This window comes from Monodelphis domestica, chromosome 5 (assembly GCF_027887165.1).
Source record: "Monodelphis domestica isolate mMonDom1 chromosome 5, mMonDom1.pri, whole genome shotgun sequence".
In the NCBI taxonomy this organism is placed as follows: Eukaryota; Metazoa; Chordata; class Mammalia; order Didelphimorphia; family Didelphidae; genus Monodelphis; species Monodelphis domestica.
Window position 1 is genome coordinate 289,380,735 of NC_077231.1, and position 27,780 is coordinate 289,408,514.

Here is a 27,780-nt window from a genome sequence, read left to right on the forward strand (position 1 = left end):
CTTCCTTCCTTCTTTCTCTTTCTTTCTTTCTTTCTTTCTTTCTTCTTTCTTTCTTTCTTTCTTTCTTCTCTTTCTTTCTTTCTTTCTTTCTTTCTTTCTTTCTTTCTTTCTTTCTTTCTTTCTTTCTTTCTTTCTTTCTTCTTCTTTCTTTCTTTCTTCCTTTCTTTCTTTCTTCCTTCCTTCCTTCCTTCCTTCCTTCCTTCTTTCTTCTTTCTTTTCTTTTCTTTCTTTCTTTCTTTCTTTCTTTCTTTCTTTCTTTCTTTCTTTCTTTCTTTCTTTCTTTCTTTCTTTCTTTCTTTCTTCTTTCTTTCTTTCTTTCTTTTCTTTCTTCCTCCCTCCCTCCCTCCCTCCCTCCCTCCCTCCCTCCCTCCCTCCCTCCCTTCTTTCTTTCTTTCTTTCTTTCTTTCTTTCTTTCTTTCTTTCTTTCTTTCTTTCTTTCTTTCTTTCTTTCTTTCTTTCTTTCTTTCTTTCTTTCTTTCTTTCTTTCTTTCTTTCTTTCTTTCTTTCTTTCTTTCTTCTTTCTTCTCCTTCCTTCCTTCCTTCCTTCCTTCCTTCCTTCCTTCCTTCTTTTCCTTCTTTCTTTAGCAATAATATTGTGTTATTATATTTCAGCTTTTGGAAGGAAAGAAGAAGGAAAACGAGCATTCTTGTTAAGTGCTTACAATGTGCCATGGCATTGTGATAAGCTCTAGGGATTCAAATATATACAAAAAACCAAAGGTATTACTTGCCTTCAAGGTATTTACATTGTAATGGTGGAAGCAGCACACAAAAGGATGCTGAAAGAGGAGAGAGGATGAAGTTACCTGGCAAAGGACATGATTTGAAGTCCAAAATGTGAGGAATAGGGCCAGCAAGGGAATAAAGGCAGGCTAGTCTAGTACCCTAACAAAATGGAGGCTCTAAGAAGAATTGATGTCTTAGCAGTGAGAAGGGGGCCAGAGCTTGCAGAGACATATTCTCTGGTGAGGACACAGTAGGGACAATGGGATGATCTAGTGACCAAGAATGTCTCAGAGGCTGAGGGAAGTTTCAGGATGAGAGGAGATAGAGGCATGCTTTTGAGTTGAGAAGGTCAGGACCGGGTTTAAAGTCCTTTGTGGGCAAAAATTGTGTCCTTTTGTTTGTATTCCAGGGCCTAGCACATTGCAATTGTCTCACAAATAGGAATTGAATTAAGTAAGCTTGTGATAGCGAATGAGAAACTCCTGAGTGGGTCAAAACTTTGCTTACCTGTTCTCTTTAAAACTATTTGTGAGGCTTATTTAGACAGTTCTGCACTAAAGTCCTCTTTCTGTGTCTGATGGGGAGGGCTGAGAGTGATCTTGTATTCTTTTTTTCAAATTTAATTAAAATTTCTCACATGTTGATAACAATTTTCAATAACAATTTTCCAACATTTTTTCAGTCCATGTTCTCTCCCTCCCTCCCTCCCACCCATTCCCCTTCCCCAAGGCAGGCAGGTAACACAATATAGATTGTACATGTGTTATCAAACAATATATTTCCTTGTTCATCATGTTGTGAAAGAAAACATATCACTTACATTAGAGAAAAATTCATGGAGGAAACAAAGTGAAGAATGGCATGCCTCAATCTGCATTCACATTTCGTCAGTTCCCTTGGAGTTGTCCTAGATCCTTGCATTGCCATGGTTAATTCATTCACAGTTGATCATCATACATGATTGCTGTTACTGTGTGCAGCATCCTTTGGTTCTGCTCATTTCACTTTGCATCACTTCATATAAATCTTTCCAGGTTTTTGTTTGTTTGTTCTTCTTTTCTTAAGGCACAACTGTGTTCCATTAAAATTATATATGACAACTTTAAGAGCCACTTCCCAATGGACAACCCTTCAGTTTTCAGTTCTCTGCCACTACAAGAAGAAGTGCTAGAAATGTTTTTTTTTTTTACAAGTAGGTCTTTTCCCCCATCCATGATCTCTTTGGGATACAGACCTAGTATTGGAATTGATGAGTCAAAGGGTATGAACAGTTTTATGGCCCTTTGGGCATGGCTCCAAATTTTTCTCCAGAATGGTTATATCTTTTGACTAAATGAAATTTAAAAGGTTTTGCACAAACAAAACAAATGCATCCAGATTTCCCAATAGTTTTTGTCCAAAAGTAAGTCCTTCTTCCAAAAGCTTAGATCTTTGGGTTTGTTGAACATGAAGTTACTATGGTCATTTTCTACTGCATGTTGAGTGCCTAATTTATTCCATTGCTCCACTACTCTTTTTCTTAGCCAGTACCAGATTGTTTTGATGGTAGCCGCTTTATTATATTGTTTGAAATCTGGGACAGCTAAGATGTATTCCTTCATATATTTTTTCATTAATTCCCTTGATATTCTTATCCTTCTGTTCTTCAGATGAATTTTATTATCTTTTCTAGCTCTCTGAAATGATTTTGGGTAGTTTTATGGGCATGGCTCTGAATAGGCAAATTAATTTAGGGAGGCTTGTCATTTTTATTATATTGGCTCAGTCTATTTATGAGCAATCAATGTTTTTCCAGTTCTTTAGATCTGACTTTATTTGTGTGAAAAGTATTTTGAAGTTGGGATCATATAGTTTCTGAGTTTGTCTTAGCAGGTAGACTCCCAGGTGTTTTATATCGTCTGTTATTTTCAAAGATTTCTCTTTCTAGCTGCTGTTTGGACTTCATGATCCTATATTCTTTTATTTTTTATTAAAAATTTTTCCCCATATTATTCATTTTTGTGAGTAACCTTGAAAAACCAAAACCTTAAAACATAAAGCCAAATAAACAATTGAAAAATTGTATGCTTTCACCTGAATTCCGACTCCAATAGTTCTTTCTCTGGAAGTGAATAGCATTCTTTGTTGTAAGTCCATCAGAATTGTCCCGAGTCAGGACAATTCTGAGGAACATATGGGAAAGAATGCTATCCACCTCTGGAGAAAGAACTGTGGGAGCAGAAATCCAGAAGAAAACAAATCATTTATCACTTATGTATAAGGGTATAGGATTTGGGGTTTTGGTTAAAAGATTATTATAAAAATGAATAATAAGGAAATAGTTTTTGAGTGATAACACATGTATAACCCAATGGAATTGTTTGTCAACTCCCGAAAGGGGGGAGGGAAGAGGAGAGGGGGAGAACGTGAATCATGTGACCATGGAAAAAATTTAAAAATTAAATCTAAAAAAAAAAAAAAAGAATTATCCTGGACCTTTGTATTGCGGAGAGTGGCCAAGTCTATCACAGTTGATGATCCTGTATTCTTAAAGATTACATCAACTGAGAGGAAGCATTGGCTGGTCCTGCCAAGATGGAAAGACTACAGGTAGAGCTCCATGATAAACTGCTTATGTGTCTTCCAAAAACAAGTCTGGCTATGCTCAGAAAGGCTGTGTGCCAGGTTGGCCCTGAAGTGATGCATTTTTAGTTTAACCACAGATCCTCATAAAGGCCATCTACTAACATTATAGATGAATGAAAAAGCATTAAATGCTAACTAGTGCTAAGGAGCTCATAGTCCAACTGGGAGAGACAATATATAAAAGAAAGTCCAGCTACAGGACAGATGGCAAGACCCAGAAGTCCCAGGGACACTGTAGCAGGGCAGATGGCAAGGTCTAAAGGTCCAGTGGTCACAACAGTAAAATGTAGAGGAGTGAAGAACTCTGCTGGAGGGAGTACCCACACTAATGAAGTACTATTTCCTTTTAAGTGTTAAAACATTTAGAGAGTACTTACAAATTCTATCAATAATTTCCATCGTCATCAATTAGTATGTATCTTGTGAATATCCTTAATGTCTCCCATCCTAAGCTTATATCTACCTAAGTGCTTTGTGGTCCACAAAGCATATACCTCAAGGCATCCGATGAGATAGTTAATACAAGTCTTATTTTTCCATCTTACAGAGGTGGATACTGAGATGTAGGGAAGCTAAATGTTTTGGGCACATACGTAGCCTGTAGCTACTGTGGATCAGGGTTAGGTCTTGACGCCATGTCTTCTGATTCCAAAGTCAATGCTCTTTCTATCATACCATGATGCTTCATATGCTAAATATGCTCCTCATTATTGTTATCTGAGATGTGTTAGTTACCCCCATTTCATAACTGAGAAATCTGAGTCAGAGAAAGAATCTGACATCACTTTAACTGGTGGTCCTCTTGACACTCTCTCCATTTGGTGGATTAGGGAGATGTCTACCCTACCTGGAATGGGCATATGAGAGCAATTTGTTCAAAAGGCCATGAAGGTGGCCAAAGTGGAGTGCTTAGAGCTTGGTCATACATCCAACATTGAGGTCATCCTGCATTCCGGGCCATCACCAGTTGTCTTGACTTTTGTCTTGTCACTGGACTTTGATGATTCTGGAAGAGAGTGAAGTTGATAACTTTGTGCAACTCTGCCTCATGAGTTCAACTTATGCCCAAGTCAGGACATCACCCTCATGATTGGTCTTCTTTGAAAATGAATGATAACAGCCTTAAATTGAGTTCTACAGGTTCCACAATCAGGTTTGTACCTTTTGCCCAGTCTTCTCTTCCAAGACTTCCTTTTCTTTTTATAATTTAAAATTTTATTTCTATGTTTTATTTATCACTTTTATTTTCTCAAATATCCCTCCCTCTGTCTCCATCAGAGAATTATGTCTTACTGCAAAGACTACAAAGAAGGGGAAGGGAAAAGTAAATTAGCCAATATTTCACCCAAGTGTGACCTATGTGGTTCATTATTTGCAATCTATTGGTAATCTCACCAATTCCTGTGTGTAGACCAACCCTGACCCAGGCTATTGTGCAAAGTTAGATTCAAGGGTAGAATGAGATAAGACATTTGTAGTCCATTTCACAACCAATAAAAGAAGACTTGACTCTACCTTGGAAAAGATGTTCAGCAAAAGACATAATTGATTCAGGAAAATATAGTTCTTTAATCTCCCTACAGAAAAGTATCTGCTCATCAGGGCAGGCTTAGATGTCTCAAATGGTTTTGGGTGATCCTTTGGATCTCAGGGACACTCCTTGGGGACTGGTTATTTCTATGATTTTTGTTGATTAGAAAGTCCCATTAATAGTTAGAAGAGAAGTCTTCCTCTTCTTCCCCTTAGACTCTGCCAACCAAGGCTTAGGAATAACATCCTTGTCTTTTTTTTCCCTTCAAATCCTTACTTTTCATCTTGGAATTGACATTAAGTATTAATTCCAAGTCAGAAGTGTGGTAAGGGCTAGCCAGTTGGGGTTAAGTGACTTGTTCAGGGTCCACCTATAGGAAGTGTCAGAGGTCAGATTTGAACCCAGGATGTCCCATTTCCAGGCCTGGCTCTCTATCCACTCAGCAACCCAGTTGCCCATATCCTTGCCTTTTTATGGGGAGCCCTGGTGGATTTTTCTCCTATTGGCTCCTTTATTTTCTCTAGGTAGATGACTCCTAGATCTATATATCTAGCATTAATGTCACTCCCAGTCTCTCGTTCTACATTGCCACTTGCCAATTGGATAACTTCCATTATCTGTCCTGTGGGCATCTCAAATATGTCCAAAAACAAAACTCATTTTCTTTCCCTCCATACCCTCTCTTCTTCCTGATTTCTGGATTTTTTGTTGGGTATACCGCTTAGGTTTACAATCTCAGTTACCATCCTCAATTCTTCACTTTCACTCATTCCATATATCCAATCTTGTTTCTGCCTCAATAACACGACATTTCTCACATGAGTCTTCTTTTCTTCACTTACAAGGGCTAATTCAGGCCCTCATCACCTCTTACTAACTAGATTATTACAATAGCCTCCTAATATGCCTCCTTTCATGCAGTATTTACACTCTCCAATTCATTCTCCACATATCTGCCAGATTTCTGTTCCCCTGCTCAAGAAACTTTTAGGACTTCCTATTGACTTTTGAATAAAACACCAATTTTCCTGTTCAGTTTTTTAAGGCCTTTCCCAATTTGACTTTAGTATACTTTTTCAGATTGATTGCTCATTACTGTTCTTCACACATTTTATGTCTTATCCATGGCTGGAATACATTCTTTCCTCATCTCTGCCTCTCAGCATCCTGTGCTACTTTGAAAGCTCAGCTCCTGTCCCCTACATGAAGTATAACTTTGTTCTGCTGCCTTCCCTGTCCCAAGCAGTAGCTAGCTTCTTCCCCCTGAAATTACTTTCTGTAATTTTTGTATTAATTCTTTCTTTCTATGTAAATCTTCCCCTCTTCCTCCCTCCCCCAGTAAAAGGTAAACTCCGTGAGGAGGAGCAGTTTTACAATCTGCAGTATCTAGAGTAGAGTAGGCACTTGGTAGATTTTTGTGGAGTTGAATCTTGGACAGTTCAGTCCTCCATGATTCTCTTTCAATGGTTGAGAGTCATTGAGGTGAATTTTGTTTTGTTCCTTGGGCACACTCCTGAGTTCCTGGACCTATTTCAATCCATGACCCCATCGCTGGAGAAGCAATAAGGGACTGATCAGAACTTCACCTTAAGCGATTGCCATGAATTATGACCTGGACAAGTTAGGTGTGACAGAACGAGAATTGTTCCTCTTTCAACTCCCAAGTTCAATAAAAAACAAACAAACAAACAAAAATTTTCTCTTCTGTCTTGGAATCAATACTAGGTATTGGTTCCAAGGTTCATTTTTTTTTTTTGGGAGGTGAAACAAAACCCTTAACCTGGTGCTGAGGAGTCTTTGGGATGATGTAGGACCTTGGGGGAAAAGTGGGACTTACTAAAGAGGGAAGAGAATTGTATAAATTGTTAAAAGGTTTTCATGAGTCTTTTTTGCATTTTTTAAAGGATGAAGGAAGGTTGTCTTTATTTCAGAGGCTCTATTCACCTTAATACTTGCACACAAGTGACATCCTTTCACGTTCATTCTTGGAGACAAACACATGAGCTATATTTCAACTTTATCCTGAGATTTTTTTGGAGAAAACTTTTGGGACAAAATGAACCAAAGAGATGTGAATTGGGGAGATCTCCCTAAGTATAAACCTGCCTAGATTAGCCCAGAGTTTAGGGTGTTTGGCTATGGATTGGTTACTTTTGGAATGGACTCCATCGACACCACTATAGGAATCCTTCTCTCCCTTCAAGTCAACTGCCAATTACCTTTCCCTGGTACCTTCCACGAGAAGGAAAGCGGGTCCCTATTAACTCTCTGTCCAATTTTTTTGGATGTACTTTTTCCGTTCTAATTTATAATGATCTGTGTAGTTATTTCATCCTTCAACCTGGATGTAAGCTCCTTGAGGACAGGAACTGTGTTGGCTTTTTCCCATCTTCATAAGCTCAGTTGTCTGCGCATAGTAGGTGCTTAAAAAGAGTTGAATGAGGTTGTGTTCCCTCTCCTGGTGCCTGGTCCATAGCAGGGGCAGAATATTGGTTGAGTGAATGAATGTCATCAAAAATCAGCACTGAAGGGGAAAACTCTGTACAAAAAAAAAAAAAAACTGGAGCCCAGTTTTTCTTTTTTGCTTTCTCTTTACTGGATCTTCTGACTCTCACGCTTCTCCTCAACATCTGCTTTGCCCAGTAATTCAAGTAGGCAAGGGACTAGGCATACCCATATTTAGTGGGGAGGAAATTTAGAAAATCATCCCCTTGCTTTCGGCTGCGGTGCCCGGTCCAACGTGATGCCAGTGATGGCATCTGGAGGAGCATATGCTCCAATCATTTTTTAAAAAGCCAAACAGAGAACAGTCATATAATGACTTGATTTTTTAAATTCAAAATGATACCATCAAGATTTTAAAAGTGCCAATTCTATGACTTGTGGGTCGTATCAGCACTGAGTTTACTTTATGTATAGCAGGGGAAAAGAAGCAGCCAAAAGCAAATTCTGTGGAACCCTCTCCCTCTTGTGCTTCCCTGGCTTCTCAGGGAGCCTTCCCCAACCTCTCTTAATTCTAGTGCCCTCTCTCTTTTAATTGCTCTTTCTCATGCATCCTGTATATATTTGTTTGCCTATTTTCTCCCCTACTGGGTGGAAAGCTCCTTGATGGCGGGACTGTCTTTTGTCTCTTTTTGTATCCCCAAGTGCTTAGCACAGTGCCTGGCACATAGTAGGTGCTTAATAAATGTGGATTGGTTGAATTTTGGAAGCTAAAGAATGTCCATCTATTGCTCTAACATTGGAGGTCAGCCAAGTGTTCTTTTGCTCTGAGGCTATTCAGAATCTCCCTTATCTGGGGTGTCCTATTGGCTTTTTGCTTCCTGGATGGCTGCATGGGCTCTGATAAGTGCAAAAAGACCCACCAGCAAACAGGAGGTTAAGTGGCTTCTGGCTCCAGCTGGGCCTAGGTGGCCCCAGTTGCTTGAGGGTTGGGCCATACAGGAAGCACCCTGTTTCTAGAGAGGTGGCTGCTCAAAGCAACAGAAAGGGACACACCCTTGTTTGTCAGGGTTATTGTGCTGGGTTTGTAGGACCCAGCCCTGTCCCCAAAAGCCTGTCCAGGGCCTTCTTGGGGCCTGCAGCCTCCAGGGAGAGAAGGCAGAGTGAAGTCCTCCTTCTGCACGGAGGCAGATGGAAAAAATAGCCCAGGCCAATGCTTGACATGGCTCCCATTTTCCAAGGAGTGAAGCCAGATGGTTTTGGAACCAGAATGCTGGCTATTCTGTTTGCTACCTATGTGACCTTAGGGCAGCCCCTTAATCTCTCCTGGCCTCAGTTTCCCCATCTGTTGAATCAGGATGGGATTTGAGAGCCTAATGTATTTGATTCTCTTGTCTAGCGAGTGACTTTTCAGTTTATGTTGGATTATCCCATTCTTCAAATCTGGTTTCATCCAGTGAAACTGTTCCTGCCCATTCCAGGGGACACAATTCTCCCCCTTTGAGTCTCCTTCTTGGCCCTTCATGCCTCCCCTTCTCAGATTACCTTCACATATTCTCTATCTTACACGTACCCACTTTTTTATGTAGTCTTTCCCCACAAGAACACAAAATCCTGGAGGGCAGGGAATGTTGTCTGCTTTTCTTTTTATCCCCAATTGAGCACAATCCTGAGAACAGAGTGAATAATTAAAGGCTTATTGACCAGCAGAGCTCTATTTATCTATATCTCTAAGCATTTTCTGTATTGAGTTGTGACTTCTATTCATTTCTATATTTCTTTATTCTCTCTATATAAAATAACATTGACTTCCATTTATATATTTATGTATTATATTATATATAATAACATTGACTTCCATATATATTCTATACAAATACATAAAATAACATTGACTTCCATTTATATATTTATATATTATATATATAATAACATTGACTTCCATTTGTAGATTCCAATTATATTATTCATTGTCAAACAAGATCACTTCGCCAGTCAAGTTAGTTTCAGTGTTCTCCTTTTTCTTCCCCCCAAGGACAGGTTCCCAATGTAGGGATATACTATGGGAGGCAATTGTGGTATAAAACACACAAAAATCAATGAAACTAATAGGGCCCCCAGAAAGCTACCTCATGGAGCAGAGTATTTAATCAGTGACTTATAATTGGAAAATCCACAATAAATACTCGATTGATGTTCATTAGCACCTGAGGGCAGGTTGAGTTTTAAAACTAACTAAATAAGAGAAGTGAAAATTAAAACAGATATAACAAAATGAAAATTTATTTAATTATTTATATAGTAATTTGTATGATAGGAACCAGAGGGCTTATGCATGGAATTTTTGTTCATCCATGATAATTCTGTTCTCCATTGACTTGAAATATTAAGGGCTGATTGTATTGTACTTTATACACTATAAAAGGATCATTGGATTTAAGAAGAAAACCAGAGGAAAGAAGAGAGCCTGAGCAACAACTGAGATATGGTCCTTCACGGTTGCCAAAAGCAGAGCAGGATTATTAGCTGGCTTGATGAGTTTGATTATATTGCAAAATCTCTGGAATTTTTTCCAATTTCACTTTTGAGATAATTCAAGCTTAGCAGTGGGATACCAGGCAGAACCATAAAGATAGGAATATCTTGGGGATAAACAGCTAATGAACACACATCTGTAACTATGTGTGATATGAGTGGAAAGGAAGAACTGGTATAATATCACCAATCAAGAGTGTTCTACATTATTTATTTTATTTATTTATTTTTATTATTCCATTGCTTTATTTATTTATCATTCATTCATTCATTATCTATCTATTCATTCATTCATTCATTTATTTATTTGTTTAGTTATTTATTTATTATCAGCAACAACTAGAGAGTTCCTGAAATGCTTTCAGGAGGGCGCAGAGAAGTGGATTGAGAACCAGGCTTGGCTATAGGAGGTCCTGAGTTCAAATATGACATCAGACACTTCCTAGATCACTTTACCCCAATTGGCTAGCTCTTACTTCTCTTCTGCCTTAGAAGCAATACTGACTGTATTTTAGAGACAGAAGATAAGAGTTTTTTTTAAAGAAGGAAAGAAAAAAAGCTTTCAAAAGAACGCAACCTGTATTTCCCATTTGGCTACAATGCTGAGATCAACCATGTTGAATTATGTAGTCCAAAGAAGTGGCCAACCCTAGTCCTAATACCATGATGTCACCAAAGATTTTCTTTCCAAATTTTTTAAATTTTTCAGTTACATGTAGAAACAATTTTTGATGAATTTTTTTGACATTTTAGAATTCTGAGTTCCTCTCTCCTCTCTCCCTCACCCCAAGGCAGTGAAGTGTGATATTGACTATATCTGTATTTTCATGTAATACACATTTCCATATTGCTCATGTCATGATAGAAGATTTTTGTCACACATACAATAGGAATCTCATGAAGGAAATATAGTGGAAGATGGCAGGCTTAGATCTGACTCAGACCCCAATAGTTCCATCTTTGACTGTGGAAGATATTTTCATCATGAATCTCTAGTGTTTATCTTGGAAACTTGCTTTGCTGATAAAAGTTTGATTATTATATAATATTTCTCTCTTACTATGTATGTACTCTTGGTTCTGCTCATTTCACTTTGCATCAGTTCATGGAGGTCTTTCCAGGTTCTTCTGAACTCATCCTGTTCATCATTCCTTACAGTATAATAATATTCTATTATCTTGTTCAGTTGTTTAGTTGTATCTGGTCCTTTATGACTTCATTTGTGGTTTTCTTTGAAAAATCCTGGCATACTGTACCATATCCTTCTCCAGCTCATTTTACAGATAAGGAAACTGAGGCAAACAAGGTGAAGGACTTGCCCAGGATCACACAACTAGTAAGTATCTGAAGTCACATTTGAATTCAGGAAGATGAGTCTTTCTGACTCCAGGTCTAACTACTGTGCCACTTAGTTACCCCCAAAATCTCTTAGTCTAGATCCAAAGAGCCAAAAGACAGGGTCCTTGTCCTCAAGAAACTTACCACCTAGTTGGAGAGATAAGACATCCATATTTGTTTGAATAGCCAAGGACCTGTGATCTTTTTGGTGGAGGTATTTCTCAGTCCCTTTTCTGCCTTTGGAGATGGTTTTAGATGCTGCTGTGGCCAAAACTTTGTCACTTAGGAGCCAACTTAGTGTTGAGTTTCTCTGAATTTAGGTGGTCTTCAAATTACACATAGAAGACCATAATATTTAGAATTAAAGGAGACCTTAGAGATTATCAGATGAGATTAGGTAAATTATGTTCTTTGCTATCTTTAAAGCACTATTATCAGTAATTTGCAAACTACTGTCAAGGGCCAAATCCAACTTGCTGTCTGATTTTTATATGGTTCAGGAATGAACAATGGTTTAATGTCTTTAAAATAAAAATTTATTGTACTTAAAAATGTCAAAAATCATTGTTAGCTCATCATAAAGTCAAAAAGCAGCCCTGTAGTTTACCAGCCTTTTAGATTCTGGTTCATTCTCCCTGATTTTGCAGATGAGGAAATGGAGACTTGGAGAATGACTTACCCAAGGTCCTATGGGTACTAATTAGCCCATTTTGCATTCCAATCCTAGGCATCTGATTTCAAATTCAGGGTTCTTAAGCCATTGTTGGAACTGGACATAGGAAATATAAACATAGAGATGGAGACTGGACCTGCAATTTTTTTGGCATAGGGAACTCCAGTTGAGGCACAAAGGTCCTCTGCATCTTTTCCTGAAATTTATATTAATGAGTTGCCGAGGGCACTGGAAGTTTAAGTGCCTCAAGAAAGGTTACATAGTCAATATCAGAGGTAGAATTTGCACCCAGGTCTTCCTGACCCTGAGACCAGCATTCTAAGTAGTCCATACTTTCTCTGTGACATATGATAAAATAGTCTAAGGTCTTTTTTTACCTCCTATCAGCTCCAGAAATGCCTGGGGGGATTGTTTTTATTTCAGTTAATTATTATTAATATTGAACCAAACATGAATGTTTGAATAACCAGGCAAGTAGAAATTTTAAAAAAGTTATGACTGAATGAAAGTCAGGGTAAGTAATGCCCAGCCATCATACTCAGTTAGGTCCCATTGGTTAAAAAAGAAAAAGGAAACCATTACCACCAAAGCCTCCTAGTCTCTGACTCTCTGAATGTTTATGTGAAACTTTGAATTAGATTTTTCTTGCTTAACACCCTCTTCATGCAGGAAATTGGAAATGGCAAGATGGAGAAGGTCATTCCAGATTTTTAAAAAATCATTCATCAATACAGTGATTTATTCTTTGTCTCTTAAAGGCTGTTGATTGAATGATAATTAAACTGACCGTGTTTCCCCCACATCTAATTTCCACCTTAGCCATGTGCTCCATCACCTTCAAGCAATCTCTTTATTCATCCCGAGTCTGTGTTTTTTTTAATTCGTTTTTTCCTGTCCACTGGATTATTTACTATTCTTCTTTCTTTCTTGGCAAAATGTTTCTGCAAAGGGAAAATCCACTAGCACTCCCCCCTCCCCAAGTTTGCCATTGATGTAAAAACTCCTGGAATCTTCCACGTGGGGTACCCATTGAATAGAACAGATACTGCTCATGGCTGTGTTTTTAGTCTTTATTTTAGTTTTTTCTATTTAAAAAATCAGTCCCCGAAACATTAGAATGCAAGGTCAGTTATTGCTGGGTAGTGAGTTCACAGAAATACTATGCTGTTGCCTGGCAACCTGTGGGCGGTACCTTGGAGAACCGGGAGAGAAGCATGACAACGCGCAGCCTTGCTCCAGGGTTGACTTTTCTTTCCAAAGGACTCAATGGGGAGATGTCACTGCGTTTCCTTTGAACGGAAAATGGATCTGGTTTACTGCGGTGCTAAAGCTGGCCTCCAGCTTCCTCCTCCCAGACCACTGGAGAGCATTGACAGCCGTCCCACTCCCGACCCTTTCCAGAAGTGAGAAAGTGCTGGGTTTGGATTCTTTTGTGTCCGGTGGATGTCTTGTTCTTGCCTGAGACCCTCTTGGCTTTCAAAGGACTAACCCAGGGTCGATAGGGGACAGGCTATAGCAACTCCATTGGAGGGGGTTAAAGAGAAAATTGTCATGTCTCCTTTTTGGCATCCCCGATCCTCTGATTCTTACCGTGGAAGAGCTAGAAGTGACTTTAGCGGTCCAGTCCATCCCATTATTGGGCAAAAGAGGAAAAGGGGGGCCCTGAACTGGCTGTCATTCGCTCTTAGTTTAATAGCTTTTCTTTTGGACCATGCTATTTTAAAGATTGACTCTATCCAGAGAATTTGGAATCCAAAATTGAAGGAGAAAAGGATGCTTATAAATTTTAAAAAATTACACAAAAATTGGCTATAGCACATTTTGCTTTTATTTTATATGAATTTAAAAATATTATCAATGTCTCTACCAAGAGGGTTTGGAACTCTAAATTTGAAGAAGAGAAGAATGCTTATAAATTTTAAAAAACCTTAAAAGATTGGTTATGGCACATTTTGCTTTGATTTTATGTGAATTAAAATATTATGGATACCTTTTTTTTAAACATCATAGTCATTCCTAGATATAAATCTCTTCCCACCATCTAGCCAGCCTTTTCTTGTAAAAAGAAAAGCAGTTAGACATATCCAACAAACAGAAACGAAGTCTGACAGTCAGCAAATGCAACAGGCTACTCCTGTCTTTTCTTTCTGTCTCCTCTATCTCACCCCATCTCTCTGTCTCTGTCTCTTCCCCCCCCCCCTCCTCTATCTCTCTGTCTCTCTCTCCTCTCTCTGTCTTTCTGTCTCTGTCTCTCTCCACCCCCCCCCCCTCTGGCTCCCCCTATCCCCCCTCTCTCTGGCTCTTTCTCTGGCTCTCTCTGGCTCTTTCTCTGGCTCTTTCTCTGGCTCTCTCTCTCTCTCTCTCTCTCTCTCTCTCTCTCTCTCTCTCTCTCTCTCTCTCTCTCTCTCTCTCCCCCTCTCTGTCTCTCTCTCTGTCTCCTCTCTCTGTCTCTCTGTCTCTGCCTCTGTCTCTCTCCCCACCCCTCTCTGTGTCTCTCTTCCCCTCTCTCTCTGTCTCTGTCTCTTTCCCCCCCTCCTCTATCTCTCTGTCTCTCTCTCCTCTCTCTGTCTTTCTGTCTCTGTCTCTCTCCACCCCCCCCCCTCTGGCTCCCCCTATCCCCCCTCTCTCTGGCTCTTTCTCTGGCTCTCTCTGGCTCTTTCTCTGGCTCTCTCTGTCTCTCTCTCCTCTCTCTGTCTCTGTCTCTGTCTGTGTGTGTCTCTCTCTCCTCTCTGTCTGTCTCTGTCTCTGTCTCTGTCCCCCCTCTCCTCTCTATCTCTGCCTCTCCTCTTTCTGTCTCTGTCCTCACTCTTTCCTCTCTCCTCTCTCTGTCTCTCTGCCTCTCTCTCTCTGTCTCTGTCTCTCCTCTCTCTCTCTCTCTCTCTCTCTCTCTCTCTCTCTCTCTCTCTCTCTCTCTCTCTCTCTCTCTCTCCTCTCTCTGTCTCTCTGCCTCTCTCTCTCTGTCTCTGTCTCTCCTCTCTCTCTCTCTCTCTCTCTCTCTCTCTCTCTCTCTCTCTCTCTGTGTGTGTGTCTCTCTCTCTCTCTCCCTCTCTCTCTCCTCTCTCTCTCTCTCTCTCTCTCTCTCTCTGGCTCTCTCCCTCTCTCCTCTCTCTGTCTGTCTCTCTCTCTCCCTCTGTCTCTCCTCTCTCTGTCTCTCTCTCTCCCTCTGTCTCTCCTCTCTCTGTCTCTCTCTCTCTCCCTCTCTCCTCTCTCTCTCTCTCTGGCTCTCTCCCTCTCTCCTCTCTCTGTCTCTCTCTCTCCCTCTCTCTCTCCTCTCTCTGTCTCTCTCTCTCTCCCTCTGTCTCTCCTCTCTCTGTCTCTCTCTGGCTCTCTCTGTCTTTGTCTCTCTCTGAAAAGGAGGGAGTTGCATTTGTTCATCTCTTTTCTGCAGACAAAATTGGTCATTACAAGTAAAAAGCTAGCATTGGGATAGTCCATTAAAGTTTTCAAAGCCCCCTCTCTTATCTCATTTAGTCCTCATAATAAGCTGGGAGGAAAGTGCTCTTGTTGTCCTCATTTTACAGGTGAGGAAATTGAGGCTGGGAGCAATCAAGGGACTGAGTTAGGTACCTCAAGTCCAATGCTTTCCCCCCTTGCACCTATAACTGCATGTATGAAGATTGGCATTTCATTTTCAATTTTAGGTGGTTTTTTTTTTTTGCTGTCATTGTACATGCTATTTTCCTGGCTCTGTTTAGATCAGCTTTAAGAACTAAAATACATTATAAGGATTTAGAATTGGGCAGGCTCTTGGAGAACACGGAGTCCTGCTCCATCCCCCTCGTTTTACAGTCGGGGAAACTGAGGCCCAGGACTATGGAGGCATTTGCCTAAGGTCACAAGGAGGGAACTGGAACTTGCCCCAGGGCCACAGTCTTGAAATCCAGGGGCACATCCAGTCCACTAGGCTGAGCTTCCTCTTTGCTCCTCTTTTGATCTTGGAAATTGCCCCTCTCTAGTAGATTTTGCAGATCGCTGACTTTCCCAGATAACAAATAAGGAAAACAAAAGGAGAAAGTGGCCCCTGGGGTGCTGATAGATTCAGAGAGGGGATTGTCTTGGGGGAGGGGGAAGGACCACAGGAAACTGACCAGAGGGACGTGGGGGGCGGGCAGAGAAAAAGGAGCCCCCTTCCTCCAATGTCCTGGCTGTGGGCCCCCTCCTCCCATCTCAGGCCTCATCCCCAGCTTCTGAACCGGGGTCAGAGGACCGGGCCTGAGTGGCTGAGAAGAGGTCCTGGGAGTGCCCGAGCTGGGGCCCACCATGATTTCCTCAGAGAAGCGATGGAGGCCGGAGCAAGCACCAGGCCCCACTGCCAGGCCATCTGCCCTCCTCTGGGCCCCAGGGAAACCCTAAGAAAATCTGCCTGGCTTTCTCACTTTCCATTTTAAAAACTTTCGTTTGGGCCACAGAATGTTCTGATTTGGTAGGGAAGCAAGTCGGGGATAAAGTCTAAACTTTAAGACATTCCATTTCCCTAGTGGGGGAGCCAGATGGTGCAGTGGATAGAGCCCTGGACTAAAGTCAGGAAGATCTAAGTTCAAATCCAGCCACTGACAATGACTAGCTGTGCCATCCTGGACAAGTCATTGAACTTTATTGTCCTCAGTTTCCTCATCTGTAAAATGAGTTGGAGAAGGAAATGGCAAGTCACTGCTAAGAAAACTCCAAATGAGGCCATGAAGAATCAGATGTGACTGAAATAAGAGAACAAGAAATGCTTTCATTTGAGTCTAGACTATCTTTCTAAACTCATTGACTCCTGCCCTCCCTAAATCCTGTCCTCCTGCAGGCTTTATTATTTTTTATATTTATTATATTTATTATATTATATTATATTATATTATATTATATTATATTATATTATATTATATTATATTATATTATATTATATTATATTATATTATATTATATTATATTATATTATATTATATTATATTATATTATATTATATTATATTATATTATATTGTATTGTATTATATTATATTGTATTATATTATATTATATTGTATTATATTGTATTATATTGTATTATATTATATTGTGTTATGTTATGTTATGTTATGTTATGTTATGTTATGTTATGTTATGTTATGTTATGTTATGTTATGTTATGTTATGTTGTATTATATTAATTATGTTATGTTATGTTATATTATGTTATAGTATAGGATAGGATAGGATAGGATATTATAGTGTAGTGTAGTGTAGTGTAGTGTAGTATAGTGTAGTGTAGTATAGTATAGCATATTTATAATATATTATATTTATAATATTATATAATATTTATTATATTAATAATACATATTATACTATACCATATCATATCTAATCTAATATTATATTATTGTATCATATATCATATCATGTCATATCATATTATATCACATGATATTATATCCTATTCTATCCTATTAGATTATATTTACATTTATATTATATTGTATTATAATTATAGAATATATTACATGTTATATAACATTGTATATTAATAATAATATATTGTTTATACTATTTTTATATTTTATAATTCTATTATATAATACAACAATATTTTATTTATACTATACTATATTTTTTATATTTATATAATATATTAATACAATATAATATATTAATATAATATACTAGTCTATGTATTTATACTCTATAATATATTTAAATATACTCTATTTACATATATAATGTGCTATATTATATATATATATATATATATATTACTCTCCCCCACTTCCATACTCCCTATCTATGTCCATCTCTTAAAATCCTTACCTTCTTGCAAAGTTTCTCTCAAAGACCACTTCCCCCTCGAAGCCTTTCCTGACCCCTTCTATTGCTGGAATTACCTTGCTCTTACATTGTGTCTGGGACTCACCTACCCCCACTAACATCTGTAGGTTAGGAGCCCTGGGGAGATGTGGGAAGGTGCTCAGGTTCGAGGCCCTTCTTGGGTTCACATCAGTTCAGAGATCCTCTCTGATGATTCCAAGAAACTCCTAGTTTAATGGGGGAGCCAATAAGAAAACAAATCTGTACAATCAAGTTATATAGGGAATAACTAGGAAATAATTAAGAGAAGGAAAGTCACTAGAATTAAGAGGGATGGGGAAAGGTAGGGCTTTAGTTGGGACTTTAAAGAGCCAGTAGGCAGAGGAGAGAGAACATTCCAGATGTGGGGGACGGACAGCCAGAGAAAATTTCCCAGAGGCCAAGAAATGGAGCATCTTGTTACTGGAAGAGCAAGAAGTTGGTGTCACTGGATTGAAGAGTTCTATTGGTGGGGAATATACTGTAATTAGACTGGAAGGGTTCAAAGAGGCCAGACTAGGAAGAGTTTTGAATGCCAAATAAAGTACATAGCTAAGAAGTGTATAAGGTCATATTTGAACCCAAGACCTCTCGTCTCTAGGTCTGGTTCTGTAATCACTGAACCACCTGGAGGTCCTTCATCTATGCAGTCTTTAATTTTATTTATTTTTTATTCAGTATCTCCCTTCTCTCCCCACACCATGGAAGGTATCGACCAGCAAACAGATATGTATCTCTAGATTAGGTCTTTCCTGTTTCTACTTCTCAGTTCATTCTCTGGAGGTAAGGGAACATTCACAAATTATTCTTCAAATATCAAATCTGTAACTGTATATAATGATCTCTTGGTTCATGTATGAGTTTTAATGCTTTAATGTATATAAAATCATTATATTATTTTAATATCTCCATATTATTCATTTTTGTAAGTATATAATCTTATAAAATATATCTTATAAAGCCAAACCCCCCAAATCATATGCCCAAATAAACAAGTGATAAATCATGTTTTTTTCTGTATTTCTACTCCAAAGAACTTTCTCTAGAGGTGGAGAGCATTCTTTTTCATAAGTCCCTCAGAATTGTCCTGGATTACTGTGTTGTTAATAGCCAAGTCTGTTACATTTAGGTCATTATATTATTATAAAATACATTTTATTATATTTTATTTTATTGTGAATGTTATATTAACAACATATAAACCACATATTGTACCATCTCTCCTGAAGTTCTTTTTAAAAGTTTTAATGGAATAATCTGTTTTTATATTACAAATGTTTACAAACGTTTCCTTGAGAAGTCTCTTGTAATAAAATAAAACATTTATTTATTTAGATTTTTTAATTCAAATTTCCATTTAATGAAGTCTCATTATTCAACATACCTTTCAGTAAAAAAAATTACTAAAATTCTAGCATGTTTCTAGTACAATTAACATCCTTTGCACTCACAATAAAATAAAAAATAAAACATTTAAACTAACAATATGATGATCTTATTTAACCATTCTACTTATGTAGTACCCCTAACTTCTCTCTCTCTCTCTCTCTCTCTCTCTCTCTCTCTCTCTCTCTCTCTCTCTCTCTCTCTCTCTCTCTCTCTCTCTCTCTCTCTCTCTCTCTCTCTCTCTTCTCTCTCTCTCTCTCTCTCTGTCTCTCTGTCTCTCTCTCTGTCTCTCTGTCTCTCTGTCTCTCTCTCTCTGTCTCTCTCTCTTTCTCTCTCTCTCTCTCTCTCTCTCTCAATGAAGAGAAATTTATTTTCTTTCCCTCTTATCCTCTCTAATAAAAAAAGAGTCAAGAAAAACAAATTATTCCCTCATTGGCTGTGTATTGTGTCTCATCCTGCAGCTTAAAGCCATCAGTCCTCTCTGTCATAGATGGCACATTTAACCTTGGTTCTCTGAAACCATAAATATCACTGTATTGATCATTGTTCTTAGACCTTTCAAAGTGGTTTTTATACTCTTGTTATTGTATACATTTTTCTCCAGATAATGCTCTTTTCATTCTTCATCAGTTTATTAAAACCTAAAATTGTCTATTTTTATAATAATAATGATGTTATAAATTGTTCTCCTGCTTCTTCTCACTTCACTCTGCCTCAGTTCATATTAACCTTTCCATGTCTCTTTGAAATCTTTCTCCTCATTGCACATAGCACATTCTATCACATCCATATACTGCAATGTATTCAAACCATTATCATTTGACAGGCATCCTTTTAGTTTCTAGGGGATTTTTTTTTGCCACCACAAAAAGATGTTAAAAATATTATTTTACATCTAGAACTTTTTTCCCAATTAAAAAAAGGCCCTACAGCTGGGCCAAAAGGCATGTATCACTTGGTAATTTTTTGTGTATAATTCCTATTTGGTTTCCATAACGTTTATATCCATTCATGGGTCTACCAAGAGCGTATCAGTTTATTTCTTTTCCCATGACACTTCCATCTTTTATCATTTTCCTGAATTTTTGCCATCATTAATATTCTGATGAATGTGAGGTGGAATGGTGGAATTGCTTTATGTTGCATTTCTCTAGTTAATAATGATTTAGAACTTTTTAATTTTTTCTTTGGTACATCTACAAAGAGCCTGGTTTTATTCCCTTGAGAATTGTTTGTTCATATACTTAGACTTTTTATCAAATTTATCAAATAGACAATTTATCAATTATCAATTTTATCAATATAACATATATGTTATATGTAATAGTAATATGACATATAGTAACATTACATATATTATATATAATAATATGCATATAGCATTTATACTTTGCACAGTTAATCTATCCCACTGATCAATCCTTTTTTCTTTTTTTAAATCGGTACTAAATTATTTTTTTAAATTGCTGCTTTGTAATATAATTTGAGACGTGGCACTGCCAGATTCCCTTTGTTCCTGACTCTTTTCATTATTTCCCTTGAGATTCTTGACATTTTCTTTTTGTCTCCATAAAAGTTTATTATTATTTTTCTAGTTCTCTAAAGTAATACTTTGGTAGTTGATGGACGAGTCATTGAATAAGCAAATTAATCTAGGTCATATTGTCATTTTAATTATTTTGACAAATTCTGCCCATGAGCAATTACTAGTTCCCCAAATATTTAGGCCTATCTTTATTTCTTTAAGAATTGGTTCATAGTTATACTTATATACTTCTTGTATGTACCTTGGTAGATAAACTTTATAGAATTTTATGCATTCTGTAGAAATTTAAAGGAAAAATTTCTATTTCTTCCTGTTGAGTTTCATTGGTATTATGTAGACATGTGGATGATCGATTTATCCTGTGTATTTGTATATTTTTTAATTCTGTAAGTTTATGGAAGTTATTAAGTGTCTAAACTTAATAGATGAGTTTAGAATTCCAACTTATCAAAAAGTAGCCAAGCGAACTATCCAATTAGTCGTCTTACTTTTGCTAGTAGAATAATTCTCCTAGGTCGATTAATGAAGTGAAAAGCTAAATTAATACACAGCGCCATTTATTTTTTTCTCTGAAATGGAAGATTAGGTGCAGAGTGGATTTGATGTCATGTTTTTCAGACAAAACTCTGCTGTTGACAGATTGAATTGAAACAAGACTATGAAGCCGCCTGAGTAATTAAACCAAATGATCTGTTTCAGAGGGAAAATGGGAGCCCAGCTGAATGTTCTGAGCAGTTTTGAGAAAGGAAAATGAAAGTAACGTTTTCACCCAATAGATCACGAAAATGGGCAAACACACTAATGGTTTCTCTCATATTTGAGGCATGGGAGAAGGAGGGGCACCTAAAGCATTTCATGCTAATAATTGGCTACCCTTTATTTACAAGGAGATTCCGAATTCGTAGGGGAGTAGATTTGTTTTACAGCAAATCCATTTTAAATAGGTTTAAGTTTATAATATGATTGCAATCTCTAGTCAAAGACTCTACTGGCAACGTGGGCTCCCAGAGGAGTCTTTTTTGCCATTTGCTGTGATACATTTTTTTCCCACCTTTCAGAGGTTGATAAGGCTTTCCTTTGAAGAAGGTACAGACTGCATATTTTGCTGCAGTAAATTATTTTGATTGGGGTGTGTGTGTGTCTAATTTTGCAATTACACCAGAAAACCAAATAACTTTTAAAATTTCTTTTAAATGTACTCCAGCAATGGAGGCTTGCAAAGACAGTGGAAGATGAATCATCTACCCTTCTCCAGTTAATCATGAATGATGGTGGGCTGTACTTACTGCTCTTTATTGGAAGGACAGGCTGTAAGCAGCAAACAGGGAAATTATTGTATTTATCTAAATCAACAAGCTTTATGCATTCTGGATGTTTTTATTCAACAGCAAACGTGTAATTCTTTAAACAAAGAGAGTATGCATATTTTGACATTTTAACTTATATTTTATTATAAACGCTTGCTTTTGTTACTAAAAATAAAAAAAATTATATAGATTATTCCAAACAGGCCAGTTTGAGACATTCACTTGGGTGTTTCAGTTTGTACTGAAAGTTAGTATGGCATTGTGGAAAGAGTGCTGGTTCTGTAGTCAGAGGACCTGGGTTCAAATCTGATCTCTGAGACTTATGTTATTTAACTTCTTATTGGGTTAGATTTTATAGATCTTTTCTTCCATTTTTATTTCTACAATTCTAGGATTCTAGATCAAAACCTTAGATAGCACAACACAAACATGGACTATTTACCATTATGAGTCCCAGCCTTTATTTGTCCAATAGTTTTCTCTAAAAATTGGCATCATGGCATCATTGGGGGAGACCCTGGCTTCCAGCAGGCTATGCCAGGGGCATCCAGGCTCCAGTGGTTCTTAATAATAATGAGTACCCCATAGTTATCTGTGTTATCTCTCTGCCCACCCAGCCCCCTGCTTGGCACCTTAAACTTCTTGAGTTCAAGCATGGCGCCATTTTTGATCTTTGTGCTTCTAGAATCTCTTACAAGGCCTGACCCAGAATAGGGGCTTCCATAAACTTCTGTTGAGTTGCATTGATGAATAGAAAGGTAGATTTGTAGGAAATGTGATAGATGACAGTCTGGGGAGAGGAGCACCTGGTTGGGATGGAGCCAAGTCATTGTGCTGACTTCAGGATGTGTTGGTTAAAGCCTCCTAGGGCCCTTCTGGAGGAGGTGAGCTGCACTAGGAAGGCATCTGGACCATATTGGCTCCTGGAAGAGAGTGGCAGAAGGCTGGCAGGGCCCTGATACCCAGGGGTAAAACTTAGAAGGAAAGGAGGCCAGAAATACTGTCTCAAACACACTGTTCTGTGAGGGAAGCAGAAAACTGCTGGGCTCTGGCTATGGCTTGGTATGGGGCTCTTTTCCTTCTACTGCCAACTAAGTTCCAAAACAAAGAAAAGCCAGCTTCAGTTTCCTTATTTCCCACTGGAATGTGTCTGGGGTAATGATGTCTCAAGGATGTTACTAATTAATATTGCTTCTCTGTGCCAAAAAATAAAAATAAATCTAGTTTTGGTCCTCTAGTTGGATCTGATCTGAGAGCAGAGGCAGAGGTTCAAGGCAAGCAGAATCTTCTAAAGAATCTCTTATCAAGTTGATTCTGTTCTGAAAAATCATGTTCATCCAGGAGCCTCCTCTTTCCCAGTCCCAGTCATCTCTGTGAGCCCCTGGTTTGGGAATCCACTGGAAAATATAAGCCCGAAACATTGCAAATACACCTGTCCTGTCCCAGCATCTTCTTCTCCCTGTTGGCCAGCAGTCTAGAGTCTTGGGAAAGCACTGGGTAGACAGCTTATCTAATTATTATCCATCCAGGACAATTCCCTTTGCTCATCTGGGGAGAAAGGTGGAGAAATTGAATCGTTCTCTTCCTGCTTCCCTCCTTACTCAACCTCCACATCATTAGCTTGTTAATTTATTGGTCATTGTCAATGGCCCTTCTTGTCATCACCATTCTCAGGTTATTTCCATTTAGAATTAATTAAACCAGGGAAAGAATATTTTTTCTTCACCAACATTCTGATGGATCATCAATATCATCCCGCCATTTATACTGATCATCATCCTTCCATGTATGGTCATTCTGTGCAACTCTTGTCTGTGTCTTCCCTTAAATTCTCCTGAGAGGACCCACCCCACATTTTTTGTAGCTTTCTTTGATTTCGCATAGATTCTAATGGAGAACACAGGTCTTTTGGTTATAGTTCTCACATGCCCAACCCTTCTCCCTTTATTTTCTTATAACATTTCACTGACAACATCCTTACCACCTTTCTTTTCTGTAGTTTGTTATGGATTTTGGGCTGCTCGTGCTCACTGTGCACCTCTTTATTGGCTTCTGGTGGCCCTCAACTTCAGTTCTTCTGAGAAGGGAGTGTTCTCTGATTCACAGCCTTACAATAATACCAAAGGAGAAGCTGTTATTTATTCATTCAGCAGCCTCCTAGGAACCCTGGTGCTTAATGACTTGTACTATTTTGTTTTTGAAAAATTCCTTTCAACCTGTGATGCCACTGGTATGAGGAACTCTTAGAAAGGAAACTGTCCCTGTAGAGATCTGAAATTGGTCTGCAACAGGAAGCTCTATAGGGATGCCTGGGAAATTCTCTATGCCATCTTTTGGTTACAATTTATTTTTATATGTTATATATAACAATATCATATATAACATAAAAATTTATTTTAAACTTACTGGTGAACTTGTGTTTCTCGAATAGTTTACCTTAGCTTTGAACCCTATTAGAATTGCCATTGGGGAAAGAGAATCATGGGTATGCATGATGCCTCTATTTTCTTTCTCAGGTGAGGATTGATACTGATATTGAGTTCTGCGAATATTAGTAGTGAAATGGGATGAAAATAGTTATGAAGGCTGATGGCGGCTATTTTAAGACCCAGAGCTCATGAATATCTTTTTTTTTCAAAGACCATTAATGGAAGTTACTGTGTCTGTTTCATGATGTCTTTTACTTTAGCATCTAAAATTATCTTAATATAGTGCTTTGATGGAATAAAGAAAATAAACAAGATAATTTAGATCTAAAAACCATTCAGTTACCTTGTTTAAATCTAGAAACGTTAAATTCATACTTCATTGAAAATTTTCTAAATTGTTTATAGAGAAGAAAAATGAACTAACTGTACATATACATTGAAAAAAGAATAGGAATCCTGTCTATATAATCAACTTAAGCTGAAATTACCCTCAAAGACATTTGCTTTCCTCTTTTTTTTTTCAGTCAATAAATGTTTATAAAGCGCCTATGTTCAGGCACTAGAGGATTAAAAAAAAAAAAAAGACAGATCCTGCCCACAAGGAATTTACGATCTTTTCCCCCCAATAATATTTTATTGTGTTTCCCCCAATTACATATAGAAATACTTTTTAACATTTGTTTTCTGACATTTTGTCATCCAAATTTTCTCCTTTCCTACCTCCCTCCGGCTTCTCTGACACTTGCCTTCTATTTTTAATAGCTTATACTCAGCTGCCTTCATACAATAGGATGTAAGCTCCTGGAGATCAGGGTCTATCATTTTCTTTTTATATATCTGGCATGGTACTTTGCACATATTAGGAGCTAATAAATACATTTAAATTGGTTTTAATTTCTTTTTGATTGTGGTAAAGAAGAAGATAAGAGCCAGTGTGGAATAATGGATAAAAGACCAACCTTGGAGTCAAGAAGACCTGGGAAGTCCTGCCTCTGATACATATTGATTGTTTGACTAAGTCTACAAGTCCTTTAACATTAAGGTGCCTCAGTCAACTTTTGGGATGCTATAAATTATATAGTTGCTACTTACTTACACATGTCAAGAGACTTTTCACACCAGGAGTTCCCTATATCAATGAAAAACAGTTCTTGACCAAAGAGGAAATAAAAGAGCGTAGAACAAGGAAAATCACGTGTTTAAGTCACAGATGAAATTCTGTATGCTGCAATGATATCTCAGAACCTATGGGCAAATTCTAAATATAATCATCAGCATATGTAAAGAGGGAACCCACCCCCCACCTTAGTCTGTCTCAAAGAAATTGAATTTATCCGTCTATTTTCCAACTAAAACATCAGGTACTTACCCTTCATTCTAATTAATTTCTTGAGCTTCAGATGGGTTTTTCAAATGCTCTCATTTTCCCAAGTGGAAGTTTGATCATTGGAAAAGCAATAGGATCAGGAGGAAAGTAGCCAGACCAGCACACTCTGGATTTGCAATGAGGCATCATATTTAGTTGAACATCATGAACATCATCAGTTGAAATTTAGTTCAGAACATCATCTTCAGGGACTTTTCTTCATCTTGGAGACTCACTCTTTTGGTCCACCTCCCATCCTTTCCCTTGTTGTGAAATTTGCATAATGGTGCTGTTTAGGATGTCTCTTACCCTCAATTATCTAGAGAATTTTGGTCCTTCAAATAGATGCTAAATCACTACCATAACCCAACCGTAAAGATATGTGGTTTGTCCATTTTTAAAGAGTTCAACTATGACAAAATATATTTAACTTTAAAACAGTATTGGATAAATATAACTATTCTTTAATCATATAGAAAGAAGGTAGTTCCTTTTTACGTGGGAGAATAGTTTTTTATTATATATTTTTGCCAAATTATTTTGATGTCATTTTTTTCAGAAATATTTATTGAAAAAAATTTTTTTCTCATCTGTTTCTTTGATTCTCTTAATGGACGTGTTTGTTTTCATTGTGCAAAAGTCTTTAAAAATCTGGTTTGTTTTTTGTTGTCTCCTGTAAATTATGAATGGTTATGGATGTTCCCTCTATCTACAGTTGAGGAAAAAATTTTTAAATTCCCTAGGGAGGGAGGGAGAAAATTTAGGACCCAAAATGAAAAAAAAAGTTTTTATATGTAATTGGGGAAAAAGAAAAAGAAAATATAACATTCCATTATCTTCTATTTTTGATTTTAAAAAATCATGGACTCATTTGGATTTTGTGTTATATGCTGTGAAACATGGGAAAAGCCTTTTTTTGGCCTGATACTCGTTCCAAAGGTTTTAATCCTGATTCCTCCAACTATCTTACTCCCCCCCACCCCAATAATGAATTTTTTCTCCAGTGCTTTGTGATCATGAGTTTATCAAGCACTACTTTACTCCATGCATTTGGCTCAGTGGACTATTTTTCTTTTTTAAAATACAATACAATATAGTTTTTGAAAATTGTTATGGTATCATGTAATCTGAAATCTACCAGGACAAGACTTTCTCCTGCCTTTTTCCCACTATAGTTTTCCTTGATATAATTAATCTTTTATTCTCCATAGGAATTTTTGTTGTTTAATCTAAAAAAAATTTTTTTTTAATGGAAATCTCCCTATGTCTTCTAGGTTGGAAGTGTGATGGCTATCTGCAGGCCAGATTCCAATACTTACTGGCACAGAAGCTTTAACCTGGTTCCATTTTTCTGACCTGGGCTGAATTCTTCCACCAACCTCCCATAGGCAACGTGGTGGCCTCCCAGATATGGACGATCAATTGGCTTTTGCCCTACTGCAGCTCAGAATTCCCAGATTCAAGTTATCTGTTATCCTTAGTCTCTCCCAGGAGCAAGTATTATACACATGTGCCACTATGCCTGGCCCTTTTTATCTGATCCTTTGAAGAATTTCAATGGTATTTTTATTGCTATTTAGGTCATATTGTCAACTTTCCTATATTAGTTCTATTTAGATTATGTACATTAAATATTTCTTCAATTATTTTGTTTCCCTTTTATTTTTGTAAAACAGTTTATTTTATATTTTTGTTTATATAGGCTCTTTGTGTATCTTGATAGGTCAGTTCTCCCAAATTTAATGCTGTTCTTATTATTTTAAAACTCTTAGATTTTTCGGTCAGTAAATATGTAGACATTCTGAAGATTTATTTTATAACCTTTTTATATTTATTTTATATCCTTTATATTTATATATATCTATATAATATCTTTTTTCCTGCTTTTTTAGGCTGAATTTATGTCTTTTCCCTGAGTTCCTTGATTTTCTTTTCTTTTGTTTTTAAACCGTTACCTTTCTTTCTTAGAATCAAAACCATGTATCGGTTCCAAGGCAGAAGAGTGATAAGGGCTGGGCAAGTGTCTAAGGCCAGATTTAAACCCAGGACCTCGAATCTCTAGGCCTGAC

At 37.6% G+C, this 27,780-nt stretch overlaps 1 long non-coding RNA gene across 1 annotated transcript; it reads left to right on the forward strand.

Moving 5' to 3' along the window:
• The first annotated feature begins 13,048 nt into the window (after positions 1–13,048).
• Positions 13,049–27,357, forward strand: LOC103093978 (uncharacterized). Its single transcript, XR_008912477.1, has 2 exons — positions 13,049–13,273; positions 26,986–27,357. It is a non-coding gene; the product is annotated as an uncharacterized LOC103093978 (long non-coding RNA).
• The last annotated feature ends 423 nt before the right edge of the window (positions 27,358–27,780 follow it).